Consider the following 16,820-nt stretch of genomic DNA (forward strand, 5'->3'; position numbering starts at 1 on the left):
TTCAATGGTTCTCCCAATGCCTAGTCCAGGACTGAGGCCAAAGTCCTTAGCAGGCCCCTTAAGCCCTCCATGAGCTGGGCTCTCCAGCCTCAGGGGGCCCAGCTGTGAATGAGTTTCCCTTAACCCCACTGCCCATTCCTACCTTACGGCTGTCTCCACTGTCGTGGGGGTAAATTGTGTTCCCCCAAAAGATATCCTAGTCCTAACTGCTGGGTCCCTGTGAATGTGACCTTATTGGGGAATAAAGTCTTTGCAAATGTAATTGAGCTACAATGAGGTCATATGGGAGTTGGATGGGCCCTAATCCCATGACTGGTGTCCTTATAAAAAGAGGAAAATTTGGACACACTGACAGTCAGAGAGGAAGACTATGTGAAGGCAGAACGCTCCGAGAGAATGCCATGTGAAGGAGGAGGCAGAGATTCGAGAGATGTGTCTACAAGCCACCAACGCCGAGGACTGCCAGCGACCAGCAGAACCTGGGAGAGAGGCATGGAAAAGATTTTCCCTCGAGCCTCCTGAAGGAATCAACCCTAGATTTTGGAAGTCTGGCCCCCAGGACTAGCAGAATGTGGTGTCGAGTTCATGGTCATTTGTTATGGCCGCCCTGAGAAACTGACACATCCACGCGGACCCCAGAACCACAGAGTCCTGTCCTCTGAGCCCCTTACGATCTCTTAGCTGGTACGATGGAAAAGCAGGAGTTGGAGCCAAACCTGGCTTCCAATCTTAGCTCCATAACTTCCCAGCCAAATCACCTGGAACAGGTCCTTTGACGTCTCTGAGCCTCAGTTTCCCCCCTGTTAAACGGGGCGCTATGTTATCTTGGGTATTGCTGATAATATACATAACTAATTTGCATAGATTAGAAGATAAATAAGCACCAGCTGTTATTACTGTGACTTCTCTTTCTGGGAGGTCTTTCTTGTTCTTCCAAAGCTCAGCCCAGGACCATCATCCGCACACAGCAAACCCGAGACTCCAAGGAGTGGAGCCACCTCTGCCAAGTTTTCCAGAGTCTGCCTTTGGGAACATCCCTCCTCCCTGCTCTGTCTCTAATCCTTTCTCCCTTTCCTGCCCCCCAGACTGTGAGAGGGCCCTGGACCCTCTGCCCAGAGAGCAGTGTGGAGTCTGGACCTCCCTGGAGACTTCTTTGTGAGCCTGCCAGCACCCAACCTGTTGCTTTGAGGGACAAACCCCTGGCCAGCTCCATCTGCCTCAGGGACAAGCTGTTTAATGGAATGAGAGTTGGCTCCAGGGAAGACAAGGAATTGTAATGCTTCCAGACAGAGCAGTCAGACAGAACCCAGCCCTCCAGGCATGGCCATGAGGGACTCCTCTGTACCTGAGCTCAGGGTGGCTGGGTGACTTGTACAAGGTCCCACCGCTGGCTAGCGGCAGTTAGTTCCAAAACAGACCAGTTGTCTGTGAGTCCTACGAAGAATAGCATGTTTTATAGAAATTAAAAAATATGCAGAAAGGAAGAAAGGAAGACAGCAAAGCGGGGGTCAGAGGGAGAGAAAAGGGAGAGTTACAAACGTCCGGTCTCGAAACCGAGCAAAAGATCTTTTTTCTGGGTCACTCCAAATTCGTGCAATTTAAACCACAAATCTAGAAAGTGAAAATCCTATTACAAAAAAATATTTCCTCTCCTTTGGATCGAGTTCTTCTTACCCTACTAATTTTCACTCCCCATTCTTCCCATAGATACTCTTTTCCATTGGAGTCCCATAAAAGGGAGGGACAATGACCCAGATGTCAAAGGAGCAGAGTCCCCTTCTCTCCTCCAGAGAGAAGCCTCAAGGTGAGCAGAACCGGGATTATTACCGGCCTTCCCAACATTGCGGGATCAGAGTTTCCTAACCCATGTGCTTAGCGTTAACAGTATGCATTGGCGGTGAACCCGAGAAGGCCCCACGATGACACTGAGCACCATGTGCCTAACAGGGCACTGAATGAATAAACAGATGAACAACCAAGTGCACGAATGAATGAAACAGACAGTTCTGACCACAAGCTCAGAAACTGAGTTTTCCAATAACTCACCAATCTCAGTGCAGCTTCGAGCCCCTCTTTCTCCTAATTCTGCATGGGGAGAACAATGCCAGTATAATTGACTGACTCAGGGTCTAAGGTTCTGGTCTTACGAACCTTATGAACCTTAACACAGCCAGCATAGGAGGGCCCTCCGAGGGCAGCTACTGCGGGTGGTCCCAACATGTTAAGTCACGGAAGTCTCCATTAAAAAAAAACCTCGGGCAGAAAGTCCAGTACTGGACACATAATGAAACACAGCTGCTCTGGCGGGGAGGGAGGGGATGCTCACCCCCACCCCACCCCCGACCCTGCCATCCTCCTCAGCACCCCTGAGACTCCTCTGTGGAAGCCCAGGTGCCGGCACCCAGGTGAAAATGACCGATTTCATTTTATGCAGTACAGGACCAGGAAGGCTAAAGCTAGGGACATACTCTCAGTCATGGCCAAGGGCGGTAGGGAGAATCAGGGCCAGAGCCCACGTATCCTTGTTCCTGGTCCATTCTCATTTCTGATCACTCCTCCGAACACTGATTAGCTACGCCCTCCAAGACAGGCATTTCCTCAAGAGGACACAGTCCCTAGTGCCTCTGTGTCCTTGCACATGCTGCTCCCTCTGCCTGGCTTCCTCCTCCTCTCTTGCTGCCTATGGTGGACACACTCTAAGACAACCCCCAGAGATCCCTAAATCCTGATATTCACAGCCTTGTGTAATATACTCCCTTGAGTGTGGGCTAACCTAAAAACCTGCTTCTAACCAACAGAATACAGTAAAAGCGAGATGTCACTTCTGTGATTATGTCGCATACGATTATAATTTCCGTTCTGCCATCACTCTCTCTCAATGGCTTTGATGAAGCAAGCTGCCATGGTGTGAGCTGCCCAGTAGAGACACCCGCCAGCAAGTCAGCCTCTGGCCAACAGACAGAAAAGGACCTGAGGTCCCGAGTCCAACAGTCTGCAAGGGACCGAATTCTGCCTGCAACCACGTGAACCTGAAAGTGGATCCTTACCCAGTCAAGCCTTGCGATGAGATGCTTAGCCCTGACTGACATCTTCCCTGTGGCCTGTGAGACAGCTTGCAGCAGAACACCCACCTAAGCTTTGTCCATCCTCCTGACCCACAGAAGCGATGAGATAATAAACGTGTGTTGTTTTAAGCTGCTGAATTTGTGACAATTTGTTATAAAGCTTTGGTAACTAATACACTGCCCTAAAAAATTACTACTTGCCTTTTGAAATTCAGTTCAAAGGGTACTTCTTATGGGAAGCCTTCGCTGAAAAGTTAGCATTCCCTCTATAGCCACCACCACCACCATCACCACCATCACCACCACCATCACTGCCACCATCACCACCATTTCGTCATCTCCATCATCATAGCTAATATTCCTTGATGGCCTACTCTGTGCCAGGTACTGTGCTAAGTGCTTTACTTCTACTAGCTCATTTAATACTCAAAACGAACGTATGATGGAGGTACTGTTACTTAAGCTCATTTTACCGATGAGAAAACTGAGGCCCCGGGAGGCTTTCAAGTCACATGGATTGGATCCCACATAGTCTACACCGATGAGCCAAAAAAAAACTTTCTCAGCCGTAGTTGTGACTAGTAACTGGCTTTCCCGTCCCTCCTTGTGGTCAGTGGGATCCCTGGGGATAGGAATGCTGATCTCTCATGCAATAAATGTTACTGAGCATCAACTACGTGCCAGGCATTCTGTTAGGTACAGCCAAGGGTGGGAGGAGGAGACGGTGGTGAACAAGACAGGTAAGTGCATGTTCCTTGCTCTCTGGGAGCTCATTTTCTCATAGAAAGAGACAAAAAAGAAATATGAAACAAGACCATCTCAGAGAAAAGTAAATCAGAGACTAAGGGAGCTACTTTCGTTTCGGGTCACCAGGAAAAACAACCCCAGCCCTGCTGGATCAGAATCTGCATTTTAATAAGATTGCCGGATGATTTCTGTGTGCATTAAAGTTTGAGAAACTCTGGTCTACGGCACTCCAAAAACTGCTTGTTGAATGAATGAATGAATGAATGAATGAAGTGAATGCCCTGCAAATCAAGTTTCCAGTTCCAACTGCAGCCTTCACAACACCCAGACAGCCTCCCCATCCCAGACAGCAGGGAGGGTATCAATCTCACACCCTATAAAGCAGGCTGACTGACAACTGTTAGCAGAACGTGAAGGAGACCACCAGCCCATTTCAGGATCAAAGCACCCAACAGCTGCCCCGCACCCAAGTGTTTCACAGTCTCGGATCCCTCCGCCCCCAACTGCATCCCCACAGCCGCGCGTGAAGTTCTAGATTCCATTACTAGTCCCCAAATGGCTATCAAACCCACACAGCTTGGTTAAAAATACTCTTCGCACTTGTTAGGTCTCCCCCGCCATTAAATCACCTCGAGGAATCTGACAGCTCTAATTAACAAAATATGTAAATCCAGCCTTTCCATAGAGGGAACACCCTTCTAAGTTACGCCGGCACAGCACAAGCCAGAAAAGAGGGGGTGACGTTATGTCACTCTTTCTTGCAAGACCTAAAAGTCATTGAAACTGGGTGATTCCAGCAACAAGAGTGGTGCTTTTTTGTCCCTTAAAGCTGAACTACCTCTAACAATCTATAACCAATACACGAAATCAGGTAGACACAAGCTATAAACTGAAGATCAGGCAACCTCCCTGTACCCCACCCCATGGAACGGCTGCTGTGGTGACCTTAACACGGACATGGGCGTCGACGGGGTGCCCGTCTGACCCCGGAGCTCCTCTAGTCGTAATGTGAAAATAGACCTGTGCCGCGTGGATTGCGCGTTAATTCTTCTGTTGAAAGCCTGTCAAGAAAATCACATTTGTAAAATTGGAAACTGCTTTTCTTTCTTCATAGAGGCTCCTCTCCCCACAAGTCTGGGAGGAAATGCTAGTGAATTCCAACCCAAGATGGTAGAGTAGGTCGCCTTGAAATAACACCAAAGCCTGGAAACTGCGAAGAATTAATCTGTAATGTGTTTCAAACGGGGATCGTCAGTACTCGCCTTATTTTCCTCTATTAGGCGGATGAAGGAAATTAAAGAACGCCCCAGGGAAGTCCTGGGAGAGAGTTAAACTGTGGTCACTCCGCCAGCCAACACCTTCTCACCAGATATTCCGCGAGCTTCACTGTCCGGACATCGGCAGTAATGTCACCAAGGTGACTCAAAGACGTTCTCTACGTCCTTTACCACTTGGCCAGCCACATCACCATCAACGGGAAAAGAGGGTGTTCGCTGTCCCCTTTTGCTCCCCACTTTGATTTCAGGTGGGGAAAGATCTTGTAGCATAAGAACGCATTGACTTTTGCAATGAATTATGATCATATTGGGCAAGCGAGACATTTCCATTCCATCTAAAACCCTTTAGAGCACCAGTTGGCCAGTGATGGCCCACAGGCCAAATTCTCCTGGCTGTGTGTTTTTATAACGTTTTCCTGGAAGACAGCCATGCCCATCCATTCATTTATCACCTATGGGTGTTTTCACTCTATCACTGCACAGTTGAGAAGCTGTGACAGACACCGTGTGGCCCGCAAAGCCTAAAACGTTTACTACCTAGTCCTTGAAAAAGTTTGCCAACCCTGCCTTCGGAGAAAGAGGCAACGTTCACAGCAGAGTAAAAGTACAAGGCATTTTCCATTCTGCTTAAAGAAAGATCAGATATGCAACCGACGACTGATTCCCCAGACCCTGATCTCTAAACTTAAAAGTAATTTTGCCTTCATATCCGAAGAGGATGGTCCGACCACGTGGGAAGATGTCAGCTGGCCCAGGAAAAACGCTAAGAACCACAAAGGGCCCACACTGCTCCTCTGCTACGGGCTGTAGGTTCTGTACCAGAAGAGCCCGAAGGCGCATTTCCTGCAGCCAAAGGTGGTGACCTCCAACGGATGTTCCCCCTACACGTCCACACAACGTTACCGAGAGGGGCACCTCGAATCCGGTGTTACAAACAGTCCAGAGGGTGGGCAGCAGCTAGGGATCGGCTCTGACTCTCAGTGTTCGGTTGTGCTAGGAGGACTTGCTGAGAAATAATGGCTTCTTCTCAGCATTTCTTCCAGCTGAGGTGAGTCCTCATTTCAAAACCCGGTCTGGGTCTTGCAGAGCTTCATCATTCTCTCCTTCAATGGACAGGCAGCAGAGCCTAGACTTGTCCATCACGCCAAGTCCTCCTAGCACAATCATTCATCTCCTTACATCTCTTTCCTTCTCTGCCTTTGCTTTCCCTCTGATGAGGGAACTGATAAATCACTTACAACCTTTTTTTTTCTTTTTTAACAAAGAAACTGACACCTGGCTATAAAATTTGCAAAAATCCTGAAGATGATATAGAAATATCCCTTAAAATAGTTCTTGCCTTTTTTCCCTAATGATGGCCCCAATTTTGGCATTCTCCTTCATTATACATTTTCCACCTGCTGGAGGATGGTGATGACTGTGAGGTGAGCAATTTGCCAGGAGAATATGTAAAGGGGGAAGCTGACCTCGTAAGGAAGGAATTTTACCGGAGACATCCCCAGTCGCCTCCTTCTCTCCACCTCGCTCCCACCACAGCCTGTCCCCACCCCGAGCCCACGCAGGGCTTCGCAAGTGAGACGCGGTGAGTCTGCAGGCAGGAGCTCTTGATTTCTCTTCTGGAGACTTCACCGCAAACATGTTTTGACGATCTGCATATATTTCCTTTCTTCCAACCTGATTTATCACCGTGGTTGGTACCTGTTTGAGAAAACCAACTGTTCCACTGTGAAGGACAAGGTCAGTTTATGATGTCTGGAGTGGTATCCACTGAGACGGAGGAAGGCAAGGAAGAAGTTTATCATTTTGATGATAACGGTGCTAGCTAACTTTGTTGAAAAGGCAGTTTGAAAATTAAACCATTCTACTTGGAAAGTCTCGCCCTTTTGGACGTTCTTGGTTGCCTTCCAACGGCCCGCTTCACTGCCAACAGATGCCTGCCTGTGTTCAGAGAGGCAAGCAGCCCAGCTCTAAGGAATGACACATGAATGGTCTATGCCAGTTACAGCACGTTCACCAACCCCCACACCTTTGTCCGTTCACTTTTCCTTGCCTTTCCTGCAGCTAGGGAAGGCCACGTGACCTGGTTCTGGGTGAGAAGGTGTAAAAAGACCACTCAGAGGGACTTGGATTGGAACCTGGCACAGAGTAAGACCTCTATAAATTTTAGGTATTGTTATTGTTGTTATCATTGTTATTATTATTCATCTCAATGGAACCTTTTCTTCCCTTTTGTCTCCCCCTTCTTTCTTCCTCTCTGTCCCCCAGGGCAGTGAGCCCGGGCTAGTAGGGGCCAGCTCATAGGAGCTGACCGCGTGCACCTCTGCCCAACGCTGAGCTCAGCAACATCCCATTAGTAGCTTGGAAATCAGCCATGATGGGAATATTTACACCCTGGAAATGGGCAAATGCTACAAGTCAAGATTTTCATTCCGGAGAACTAGTAGTTAAGCACGTACCAGCAAACCACTTCTATCTGCCTCCTTCTCTCTTTCCAGCCATCCATCTTCCTGTCATAAACCATTGAGTATCTACTGTGTGGGGGCATTATGTTTGGTTCTCTATGAAAACTCAAAAGTAAACAAGTCATTGCCCTGCCTTCAGTGAGTTTATAGTCTAGCAACAAAGTTGTATCAATTATGGTACATTTGGCTGCAAAGAACAGAAAACTTAACCAGCGGTGGTTCACTTAACCAAGTTTAGAGGTAGGCATTGGTCTGGCCGCCCTACAGTTATGAAGGATCTCAACAGTTCCACCCTCAGCGGCCACCCTTTGTGTATTGACTTTTTCCCCTTCTGCTCATTGTCTCATATGCGCAAAAGAGCTGCTGCAGTCCCAGGTATCAAGACTGCATTCAAAAGCAGGAAACAGGGGCAAAGACTTTTTTGATTTTTGTCCAGGAAGAAAATAATTTAATCCTCATAATGAATTCATGAGATAGCTACTATAACTATTCTTATTTAGAGAAACTAAAGCCCAAAAAGATTAAGTAATCTGCTCCAGGCCACACAGCATGAGCGGCCAGCATATAAACCCAAACACTCCGACTCCAGAGCCTATGCTCAGTGTCAGATATACCACTCACTAGAGATGCTACCTAGCGCTTAGGAGCAAGACTATGCAAACTACTGCTTAATCACACTGTCTCGTACTAGTCTCTATTGTTCAATGTATTCAGCTTTCGGCCTCAGACTTTTTGCTGCTCAAGGATGGAAATCCTGTTTGTTCATTCATCTATGACCCCCACTCTCAATCATGGACATAACATCAGGTGCTTGTATGTGTTAACTGATATGCACCCATCTCAGCTCTAAGACTATCCAACCTGAACGGGAAATCTTGCTGTTCCTGGCGCCAGCAGGCCTGCGTTTGGCTCCTTCCTGTTCTAATTACCCACTTGAAAACCTGAAGACTTGGGCTCCAATCCATTTGGCAATCAAACCATCTCCCTGGCCCATCTGCCTGGAACTGCACACTCCCCTTCCGGGGCTGCATTCCTTTCTACTGTACCTACTGCCTGAGAAGATCTTACAATTTGTACCATCCCAATTATTCCTCTTCGCAAAAAAAATTTCAGTCTACGGCCATGCCACCCTGAACCAGCCCAATCCTGTCTGATCTCGGAAGCTAAGCAGGGTCAGGCCTGGTTAGTACTTGGATGGGAGACCACCCAGGAAGACCAGGCGCTGTAGGCGTAAAAAAGTAAAAAAATAAGGGATTGTAAACTGACAAGGTCCTTGTAATCTGTGAGGTCAACCAAGGGTTGCCTCGCCTAAAAAAAAAAAAAAAAAAAAAAAAATTCAACCTCTACTGGCACCCCACCACAAAATGGTATTCCTCCCTAGAACCTGCAAGAGAAAAATATCAGGATCTGCTAGAATACATTTTCCGTTACAGCCAAAAGACTTGAGGACTTTATCATCACAAAATGTTGAAGTAGATAAAGTAAGTTCTCTGCTTGGTTTCTCTGGTGTCTCTGTGACATATGCCAGAATCAGAAATACTGTTCTGCAGAGAAAGTCATTTGGTTTGGAAATTTTAGGACCACTCGACCAGCCAGCGCGTTGGAGGCCGCTGTCCCAAAAGACACAGCCTGGGGCTGTGTTTGTCCAATGGCAAGTTTGGGCCAGCAGCCCGGGGGAACACACTGGTCCTTAACGCCACTTCTCTCTTGGCTTTCGCTTTTGGACTTTTTGTTTTGCTTTTGTCTAGGAGAGAAGAAAGGTGGCTGGACGGAGGTTGCTGCGGAAACCTACCGGAGCCTGACGTGATGAAAACTTTCCCCACCCTAGAAAAAAAAAAAAAGTCCCCAGATGCCTCACACGCCCCTTTGCAGAGCCGCATTTCAATTCCTTTTTCAGTATGTGTTGAAGCAAAACTTAGAGCTTTCTAAACGGGCACTCTGGGCATCCCTCTCATGCTACTAAGAACAACTTAGGAAGGAAAGCTAAAACCTTTACTATCCCTAATCAACTGGAAATTTCAAGAAATAAAATTGGTCACTTATGGTTCCACGACCTTGGGCGAGTCATGCTGTGGCTCATTTTGGTGTAGTGGGTAAGTACGGGCTCAGGCTCTGAAGCCGGAGTATCTGGGTCACTAAGTATAATCTTGGGCGAGTTCCTTAATTTGTCTATGTCTTGAGTTCTCATATCTACCGTCAGGGCGCTGTTGAGAAGAGTAAGTCTGTCCATTTACACATAAAATACTTGGATATACCATTTTGTTTGTAATTAATGTTACTTATTATTATTATTATCTGCCTCACCAGATCTTGGGAGAACTATGGAAAAATAACATAATTAGAACATAGAGTTCCCATTCAATAAATATGAGTTTCCCTCTCAAAATAAAAATTTAAGTATGTTAATACTCATTTGTTCTATATTTAAGCCCAGGTTTCTAGATAGTCAATCAATCAACCAATCATGTGCCAGGCAGAGAGAGCCAAGGGCTGTTATTCTCAAAAACCTGACTCCGAGAGGGGTTTTTCCCCTCCATCTGCCATCGAATGAGTTCACACTCGTTCTCTGAAGGAAACCTGGACAGACGCCGTGAAGAGACACTGAAATGATTGATGAGATCCCAGGGTCCCAGCATCTGAGTCCAGCAAAGCCAGGATGCCGCCCTGCCCTTGTGAGGCCATTTGCTCATGGTCCTTAAACCTCGCCTGGACAACAGGACAGAGAAGTTAGGGACAATGAATTGATTCTCCCCCGTCCCGCCCCCTCCCGCCCTCCCACAATTCTAAATAAAACTTGTCTGAGGTCTTTTTCTCCCTTTCGCCCTGCAGGTAATGGAAGGGATGCTCAGCCAGGATTTGTGCACACTTTGGGGGATTTCTCACTTTCCACAGAGACGATCCAAACAGAAAGAACAGTGTGCTACTCCTGGACACCTCCCACTTCTCAGAACAACGACACTGCAGGGCCAGTTCTAATAAAAACACCTCCCCTTTCTCAGCCACAGGGCAAAATGACGACATACTTCTAAACCGTGAGGCTGCTGTGAAAAGGCCAACATCCACCCAATAAACTCACCGTCGTGATTCAGATGGGGTTGAAAGTGACTTTATTTATTTTGAGAATCCAAAAAGAAAGAACTCAATCCTTTGTCTCTGGGACAAGCTTTTCACCCCACAGCTCTTTAGTTCAATTCAGATTTCTGATTTCTCCAATAGCAAAACAAATTTTCTCCCTCACGCTCCCTCCAACCAATCTGTTAGTTTTTCTATGCCGATATGGGGCACAGTCCCTCTAGTTTACACTTTTCTCAAATATCCTTAACTAGGCTCATTATTTTCTGAGAAACTAGCTGAGAGAGGCTGGCTGGCCGACACCTTCTTTAGAATCAGGAAGATTCTCTTCGGAAATCCTACGTATGGACATTAATTGGTTCTTTTCATACTTCTTAACTGGTGGCCAAAGTAAGCTGAGGGCAGAACACCCATAATCAGCCCCAGTCCAGTGGAGTCTGCTGGTTTGGGGGGTGGGAGAGGAAGAGGTAGAAGAAGAGGCAGGAGGGAGGGAGAAACGGTGACTGTCACTCTGTTCATGATGCCTCCTGCCTGACACAGTGCGCCAGGCAGAATTCAACCACAAGCATTAATTTCCCTCGCTTACACTTCCCGGCTCCTGCGAGGCTGAGCCGGGGCAGGGAGGTGCGGGGGGATTCACCAGACGCCTCAGCAGAAAAAATTTTAAAGGCTTTCAAGGCTAGTGTAGATCACCATCCCTTCCCACCATTCAGGAACAGATGGAAACACACGAAAGAGGGCATGTTGACAAAAATTCCTGTCCTGATCATGTGAAAACTGGAAACATACCACGAGTCGTCCTCCCTTACCTCATCCCGCCAATACCCCCTCCACTTTTGTCCGTGAGGACCTCCAAGAGACAAGAGATGGGGGGTGGGGGGTGGCGGGGGGGGCGCGGTCATCGACTCCTCTGCAAGGCAACAGCCCTTCCCTGAAATAACTTTCACTACCCTTTTCGCAACTGTTTTCCCAATTCCCCCCAAGAAATGAAACCTTAAGGGGCAAGGCTGTCTCTACAACATCGAACAAATGCAATCTGAGTAAATACGTCATCCTCAACAGGGGGTTTGAAAGGAGGAGGCAAAGGCCAAATCCTATTTCAGGACATCCACTGGGCCACCATGGAAATTTTTTAAAATGTTAAAGAGAACTACTTCATAAACATGAGACAAGGAAGTCTCAAGAAATGACAACGAGAGCACTAGCATTATTTTTGTTTTAGTGAAAAGAACTACACAGAGAGTCCACGCAAACTGGATGCAGACCGCTTCTAATAAAAAGGAACCCCGAAAGGGATGTTAAGGCAGATTGTCATTTAAGATGTTAACTTCTCCGACGGGTGATGATGAATCACTCTGTAGGCTGACACCACTCTGTGTAGGTCACCCTCAAAGATTTCACATCTCTGGGGCAAAGCCAAAGATAGCCATTTAATCACCAAAGGAAAACAGCATAACCAGGGAAGATAAAAACTTTTGACAAGCGCACGCACGCGCGCGTGCATGTGTGTATGTGTGTGTTCGAGAAATATTTTTTTTAAATGCTGCTGGATATAATCTCAGAGACTTGTCCTACTCTGAAAACATTCTGTGAGATAAAAATTTGTCGCATTCGATTCTTACAAGATGTTGTATTGGATACTTCAGCGATGCTGGGTCTTCTTCTAAAAGTCATTCGGAAGTTCTGTCACTGGCTCTTTGCTTTTGCTATCGAAACGTGGCAGGTGAAAAGGTATTTTTCTGACTTGACTTCAACCTTAACTCGGGAAGCGAAATCTTAGAAAGAAAGCTCGGTTTCCACTCTGCTCCTTCGATTCAATATGCATGCGTTTAGATAAAACCACGTATCCAGAATGAAAATGTGGGCCATTTTAGGGCATCAAAATCTTCCTGGCTCACCAGGGGCCATCTGGATCCCTCGTCTCCAGTTCTCATTAGCTTTGTAATTAGAGAGGAGGGAGCCTTGGCGTGCGCAGGCTGAGCACTGTGGTTTTACCCATTTTCAAGTTTCCCCAAAGGTCCTTGACATGTCATCAATCCTTTCCGATTTCGCTGTGGCATGCATCTGAGTCAAGAGCATCCAGGGGAGAGTAAAAGAGGACAGGAGACCTGCCCTTCAGGCCCAGCGCCCTGAGGTTTCTATCTCTTGCACGCTCACACATCCTCTTTCCATTCTTTTTTTTTGCAAAAATATGGTTCTCCCCAAAAAGCTGCCTGCCAGAGCTATTGATAGAAGCAAAGCTAAAATTAAAAAGTCTAGGAATAGATGGTTCTTAGCTAAAAATGGTGAATTCTCCTAAATCTGAGATGCTACCTATATGCTTCTTATAGATCCTAAATTACAATAAAATTTTAAAACACAGGTCCATTTCATGGCAAACTTGATTTATTAACGTTATTTATAACTTTTACTCTGGTACGTAGATATGCGCTAAAAGTCTGAAAAGGTTACTGAAGTTTTTCAGTTTATGTTTTACTATATATTATGCTACCGTGGCTGATGATTTAGGGGCTATGAGATGCTCTTGAGATCCGTCCCTTATGAATGACAAGGGTCCTATCTTGTCATGGCTTTCTAGTCCCTTCCACAATGGAGCTCCTCCATCTTCTTTCTGGGAATCTTTCCATTCCACTGTGTAGCCATTCTACTTTTAGGAGATGATCCCTATTTTAAATATTTCTTCTTATGGTCCTCATACTGACACAGTTTTTCATTCATGTCTCCCTACTTTTAATTCAGAAAATATGGCAGTTGTATTTATAACATATGATAAATTATTTGGTTTGGTGCTTCACATGCATCATATCATCGGAGCCTGTCAGGGAGGTACCAACATTATTATTACTTCTCAGAGAGGTACAATATTATTATTACAAATGCAGAGACAGAGAAGGGAAGTAACTTGCCAAGGTCACACGGTGGGCAGGTGTTAGAGCCAGGATTAAAACACGGGGCTCTCATGCTCTGCAAAGTGGACTCTCTGCTCTCATAGGAGAGAAGTGATAAGTGGAGTTATCAGTGAGTATAAATATCAGAAAAGAAAGCTTAGCAAGCAGACAGATAACTCCATGCTTTCCAAATTCTATTGCCCAGCTGTGCAATGTACTACTACCTGTGCAACCTTGGGCAACCTTCTCTGTGCACTGCAATTCCCTGTCCCTCGGTTACTTCATATGTAAAGTGACGATAATAACAGTACCTGCCTTATAAGGTTGCTGTGTGGATTCAATGCGTTAATATATATTAAGTGCTAATACTGTGTCTGGCACAGGAGAATGTGTATAGATATGAGCTTTCATTGTTATCACTTGAACTTCTTGGGCCTTGATTATTCAAAATTCAGCACTTCCCAAAATATGGATAGCAAGTGTTCCCCCAGTGATGGGTGCTGTAATATTGAATTAGGTTATGGATTGGAAATCAGGGAGCTGACCTCGAATGTTGAGTGATTTGGCCAATTGCCCTATAATGCTTACACAAAGCATCCATGGCTCTTTCCATGAAGAAAATTACAGTCTAGTGGTGGAAAGAAAAAAAACAAACAAACCTGGATTATAATACAATGTAGGATGTAGAAAGTGTTGAACAAAGGAATAGGCAAAGTTTTTTAAAAAAAATTCTCTTGAACACACTCCTAAGTGTAGGCTACAGCTAATTACTTCTTCTCAAAGAATATAGTATGGAAAAGGAGTGAGATGGGGTGGGGGGGGCAACTTTACAACGGAGAAACATGACAAACACTGCCTCAGCCAGGGGCTCAAGGTCAACATCAACAACGATAAATCATGTAGAGACCAGGTACCCGAAACCCCAGTCAATTCATGAGATAAACATCAGACAAATCCCATCAGACACAGCCACACACCTGAGGAGACATGACAACTAGATGCAATGTGGCATCCTAGATGGGATCCTGGACCAGGAAAAGAACAAGAGGTCAAAACTAAGGAAATCTAAAACTATGGACTTCAGACAGTAATAATGTATTAATATCGGTTCACTGGTTATGACAAACATTTCACACTAAGGTAAGATGTTAACGGTAGGGAAACTGGGCGTGGGAGTCTATGGGAACTCTGCACTCTCTTCATCATCCTTACTTTTCTCTAAAACTAAAGCTATTCTAACTTCCAAGAAGGGCCTAATAGCCAAAATATACAAAGAACTCATACGACTCAATAACAACAAAAAAATAAATGATGCAATCAAAAAATAGGCAGAGGACCTGAACAGACACTTGTTCCAGGAGGAAATACAAATGGCCAACAAATATATGAAAAGAAGATGCACAACATCGCTAGCTAGTAGGGAAATGGAAATCAAAACCACAATGAGATACCATCTCACATCTGTTAGAATGGCTATAATCAACAGGACAAGTAATAACGAATGTTGAAGAGGATGCAGAGAAAAAGGAACCCTCATACACTGCTGGTGGGACTGCGAATTGGTACGGCCACTAAGGAAAATAGTATGGAGATTCCTCAAAAACCTGAGAATTGACCTACCATATGATCCAGCAATCCCACTATTACTTCTTGGGTATTTACCCCAAAGACTTGAAAACCATATTCAAAAAGATATTTACACACTGATGTTCATAGCAGCATTATTCACAGTGTCCAGGACATGGAAACAACTGGCTAAAGAAGCTGTGGTACATATATACAACGGAATATTACTCAGCCATAAGAAGAGATGAAATATTGCCATTTGCAACAACATGGATGGACCTTGAAATAATCATACTAAGAGAAATAAGCCAAGCAGAAGAGGTTGAAAATCACATGATATCACATATGTGGGATATAAACCTAAAAGCAACAAATGAGCAGTACAAACAAACAGAGACTCATGGACATGGACAATGGACTAGTGGTTACCAGAAGGGAGGGGGGAGGGAGAAAATAAAAATAAAATGTTAAAAAAAAATTATGTATATATAGTATGAAAAAAAAATAAACTGGCATTTAAAAAATTAATAAAGCTATTCTAAAATTTAAAATGCATTAAAAAGATTTTTTTTTTCTATTAAACAGCCAACTCGAAACCTCAAGGACCAGGTGGGGCATAAATTCATCTGCAGTTGTCTTGTGAGTGGTGTGGTTTAGTGAGGGTCCATAACTTGCCTGTGATCCAGATGCTAGATGAAGACAGAGCTGAGATTTCGACCCAGTTCATCGGACCTCAGAGCTCACTTAGTTAAAACCTGGCTTCCCTGCCCCCTACTAAGATGGAAAGCCCATGTGGATATCTCAAGACGAGGGCTAATCCTGGGCACCCACGAAGCCTATGGTTCAAAGTCCCAACTGATGGGCTGTGTCCATGGACAATCCCATCGCCCTAGGATTTGCTGTTTTAGATTTTCCATGTCTCACAACCACATCCCAATCCAAGGTGACATCAATTTAAGATTTATCTGAGCTCCGCATTCTCCCTTTCGTTCCAAAGTGACATGATGGAAACTGTGAGCTGATGTTTTCTCAGCAACTACTCCTTTTCGTTCCCCACACCTGTGTGCAACGTGGTATGTACCCAAAGAGCAGCCGTGGACTTGCCCAAACCTGACGGTGAAGCTGCTGTCTCATTACAGGCTTCTAGAATGCACTCTGTGGAGCTGGGGCTCTTAGGACTGCTGCCTCTGAGTCGCACTGAATTTTCCAAAGATCAAGGATTTTAAGCTACAGATGCTAGTGCTAGACAAAAGCTACATCACCACCAACCATGGTCCAGGCACCAAGAAGGGACATGGAGGAAAAGAAAGATAAACCAGACATTAAGCCTCTTTCAAAGGCATGTGCAATCGGCAGGGGAAATGTGACACAAACATCGCCATTATCACACTAATAATCACTGCGCACTACCTGACTGGCTCTTGGATGATCACTTTACAAATATTCTCTTACTTAATGCTTGAAAGATCCTTCTGAGGTGGTTGCTCGAAGGTGTGGGCACTTTCTACAAGGACATTACCTGGACAGGCAAGGCTTGAGAGTCTGCATTGCTAACATCTAATAACAGTGAGACACTGCTGGTCCCTGGACTATGCACTGAGCAGGAGCACTTACCTAGCCATAAAGGCCATAAACACAGGGCCAGTTCTACGTGAAAGAGAAGCTGGCTTCGTTAGACTTACGCCCTGGGTTTACAGACACAAACACTAGACTTAAAGTCAATTAAATGGCCTTACTCTGCTG

The 16,820-nt window shown here is 45.5% G+C and overlaps 1 protein-coding gene and 1 pseudogene across 3 annotated transcripts in view; one reads left to right on the top strand and one right to left on the bottom strand.

Moving 5' to 3' along the window:
- The window catches only part of CHST11 (carbohydrate sulfotransferase 11), a 248,251-nt gene that overhangs the window by 165,993 nt on the left and 65,438 nt on the right, over window positions 1-16,820 (bottom strand). The window lies entirely within an intron of this gene.
- LOC112482010 lies at window positions 8,664-8,782 on the top strand (annotated as a pseudogene).

The sequence above is a fragment of the Pteropus alecto genome, unplaced genomic scaffold (assembly GCF_000325575.1).
Source record: "Pteropus alecto unplaced genomic scaffold, ASM32557v1 scaffold94, whole genome shotgun sequence".
NCBI classification, from domain to species: Eukaryota; Metazoa; Chordata; class Mammalia; order Chiroptera; family Pteropodidae; genus Pteropus; species Pteropus alecto.